At 49.3% G+C, this 3,835-nt stretch overlaps 1 pseudogene; it reads left to right on the top strand.

The window, feature by feature from the left end:
- Window positions 1–226: 226 nt before the first annotated feature.
- LOC123409046 lies at window positions 227–919 on the top strand (annotated as a pseudogene).
- Window positions 920–3,835: the final 2,916 nt, after the last annotated feature.

Here is a 3,835-nt window from a genome sequence, read left to right as displayed (position 1 = left end):
GCACATATCTATTGTATTTGTCCCACCTCGCTCCCTTTCATAAAATACCATCAACTTATATACCTTTACCACTTGATATCAATATAAACAGCTCAGCTGTAGGGAGTTAATCCGTCTAGGAAGAAAACTCATTGAATATTATGATTTTTTTTCTCCCATTGCAATGTACGGGCTCTTTTGCTATTATAAAAAATACTGTAACATAATATATGTTGTACAAGTTAAGATGCATGTCAGCCGCTTGATGATACCGCATCTGGCGGCTATCGATCCGGTTATAATCTTTTAAAAAGAGGACGCATATCACGCCCGTATTTTTATGCAAGATTTCATCACCTTCCGGCCGACCAGAGAGGTTTAGGGTTCCGGCCGCCGTACGAACTCGAGAAGGATGAGCGGTAGCGCGTGCCGGTGGCATGCAGCCCGCGGCTGTCCATCACGCTGGTGCGCGGCCTCCCCGGCACGCGCTGCCTACACAGCCGCACGCTCGAGGGCATGCGCCTCCGCCGCTACCACCGCACAGTAGAGGGTAGAGCACCGCACCACGCCTTCCCTCCTCGGCATGCTCAGTGCTCACGCAGGTCAAGCGCCTGACCGATGAGACCCAGGAGTTGTACGACGCGCGGAGGCACGCCGACGAGCTGCGCCGCGCGCCCAGGCCCGCCGCTCGTCGTATCTCACCACCGTCCGATGCCGACTGTGCTGTAGATTCATCCACTCCTTCTGGTAAGCTCCTTCCTCGACGGACCCCATGAGGAGAAATGTCTCGATTGTTTGCTTGACTGCTTGCGCGTGAGGTGTTTGATGCAATGCCTCCTTCAAAGGCCTGCACTTTCTCATGCGCGCTTCGGTTTTGAGAGTTTGATTAAGGTTGCTTTTGGTGTTACCGTTTGGTAATTTGATCATCTGTTGAAACAAATCATTTGGGTGTATTTGGTTGCTCGCATAGTTCTCAATCAGGCTCCTGCATGAAAAAAATTGACCTGTTTTATTGCCTGCGTTTCCTGTTTTACAAAGTCGATATTAAGAGTGGCAATCTTGCGAAGCCTCAATCTGAGAAAATCGACTATTTGCCACTTTCAGTATGGGGCTTCGCAAGATTGCCACTCTTAATATCGACTTTGTAAAAATGCCATCCAGCTTGTGTGTACTTTGATTAACATGCCACTTTTCCTCTTTTCATTGCTTTTTTTTCTTTCTTTTTCTGATACCTGAAAGGACCAAAGTAACCCTCATGCTATCCACTGCTATCTACACGTATTTGGACATCAGACTAGAGAGCTTGAAGTGGTCCAGTGCATGCTGCCCGCCGAGAATATCATGCTTGCCGCATCCCTGGTCATGGACGTCATGCTTCAATCACTGGACGCCGTCCCCATCTCATGGACGCCGCAACAGTGTCGATTTCCAGGACACACGCGTGCCGGCTATCTCCTCAGCGGTACCGTAGTGGCGACTTGGAACCAATCCTTCTGGACGGTCCTCATGTGAGAGATGGAATCCTCAGCCCTGACATGCTCCCTGTTATTCAGTGCATCAGTATAGTACATGGTTCAGTGCATCAGTGCAGTACATACAAACCCATTTCTTGTCTTTGAATAAGCTACAGTTGCTCGTCTTTCGTGGTTATTCAGTGCCTTGTAATCCGTGGCATAGGTGATTATTCATATCTCGTATTGTCGCTCAGTTGAACCTGACAGTGAAACTAGCATCCTATTGTTGATGTAACAGCCAGATTGCAATCTAAGATCGAGAAGCAGCACGGCAAGGGCGAGCAGCGCCGGTGCGCACAGGCATGGGCAAGCCCAGGCACCCACCTGCGGTTGCTCACACGGGCATGGTCAAGCTAGGACGGCGCCCAGCGGTTGTGCACGCAGGCGTGCTCTAGCACGGACGGCGATCTGCGGTGGTTGCTCACACACACGTCATTTAGCTAAGGCGGGGAGCTGCGCTGGCTCGGGGAAGCATCAATGAAGTATATCGGCGAGGTTGAGCACGGACGGCGATCTGCGGTGGTTGCTCACACACACGTCATTTAGCTAAGGCGGGGAGCTGCGCTGGCTCGGGGAAGCATCAATGAAGTATATCAGCGAGCAACCTGACGACAGTACGATGAGCTAGCCATGCGAGAAATCCATCCGACCAGTCCACAACCATATCAACACTGAAAGATCCAAGGGTACTTTGGTCCTTTCAGGTGCTAGAAAATGGAAAAGAAGAACAAAACAGTTGGAAAAGTAAAAAAATGGCATGTTAATCAAAGTGCACACCAGCTGGGTGGCATTTTTATGAAGCCAATGTTAAGAGTGGCAATTTTGCGAAGCCCCATATTGAAAGTGGCAAATAGCCAATTTTCTCAACTACATAGCACGAAAGGTAAAGCACCTTGGGGTCAGACGGAACTTCTGAATCGGTAGTTTTTTCACAATCAGGCCTGTGGGATACACGTGAACGGGACGGCTGCACGCGAGGAGCCACGCTCGAGACTTAGCGTTGTTTCATGAAGTGTCGACATAATTACCCTCACCCTTCTCACTGCCCTCTCTCCACTCCCTCGACACTCCCACTCTTACCCCAACGCCATCAACGGATCGAAGAATAGCAAGGCGAGCATCAATGGTCATCACCGGTATCACCAACATCACCGGCAGCTTCTCAGCAATGGTGGTAAGCCCTACTTTCACCTCCTCGCCAAGGATTTTCGTATTTGATCTGAGTTTTATATTCGGTTTGCATATTCGATCCGCTTGCTAGGGGAAAGGGGAATCGGGGTAAATAGCAATAGGATTGATCAACACATCTTGATGAGTACCAAGTAGCGATGATCTTAGGGTTTCCATCAAGATTGAATACAACGAGATAAATCTTACACAATAACAATAAATCCTAGCCGCAGTGACCCGGGAGGCGCTTAGAGCGGCCGACGCCCTTGGGCCTTGGCCTTGTAGTTGTGCTCTGGCTCGACAAGCATATACCTTCTTCTCCTCATTCTCACCGTTGTCGAGAACGATTGTCATGGTACAGTGGCCTGGCCACTTTTTACCAGCAGCAAAGTGAAGTAAAAATTAATGCCACTTAATTTTTTGAACCATCAAACAGTGAAATATGTCGGCCAGGAGTTGGACTGAATGAATTGATGCATACCTTCTTCACGTAACGGTTCCAAGTGTGTGTCCTTGCCTTCACGAGCTATGGAGCTATTTCTGTCGATTATCTGCACGCAAAGTTTCGTGCCATCAAGCTCTTGTCTCGATAACAGTTCAGAACAGACACCGTGCTATTTAAGTTGGGTTGAAGAGCAAGTACCTCACGATGCAAGTGCTGCAGTGCACCCGCCACCGCAGTTCACCAGCTTCCCTGCAGCGGCCGGTCCGTGATCATAGAGAAAATGACAGCCGCTGCACCCACGAAACCAGGCGCGGCCGCACACCGCGCAGTCCGCCTCGCCATCGTTAGAGCCTTCGGCGCAGCAGAGAATCAGCCGGAGCTGCGACTGCTCGTGTAGCACCACCACCTCGGCGACGGCAGGGGTATGACCAGCGCTGAATTTTGAATGAAAATGAAGGGCAGACTCAACTTTTGAGTATAAGGGTTGGAACGGGTAAACAACAGGCTACACACTGGACAATGGACTGAGATGGATCAGGAACTAGTAGTAAATTTTTGGTTTTCAATTTTAGAAGGCAGATTTGAGCATGTTGAAGCATGTCCAGTAGAATCACTATTGGGTATGACGACCTTACATATAAAATGTGTTTTTTTACATTTCTTTTTTGGGGTATATCTCCACTTCTTTACTCTTAAAGGAGGAGTTGCTAGCATCGCCACCATTCCG

The sequence above is a fragment of the Hordeum vulgare genome, chromosome 7H (genome assembly GCF_904849725.1).
Source record: "Hordeum vulgare subsp. vulgare chromosome 7H, MorexV3_pseudomolecules_assembly, whole genome shotgun sequence".
In the NCBI taxonomy this organism is placed as follows: Eukaryota; Viridiplantae; Streptophyta; class Magnoliopsida; order Poales; family Poaceae; genus Hordeum; species Hordeum vulgare.
This window is presented reverse-complemented; position numbering and strand designations above follow the sequence as displayed.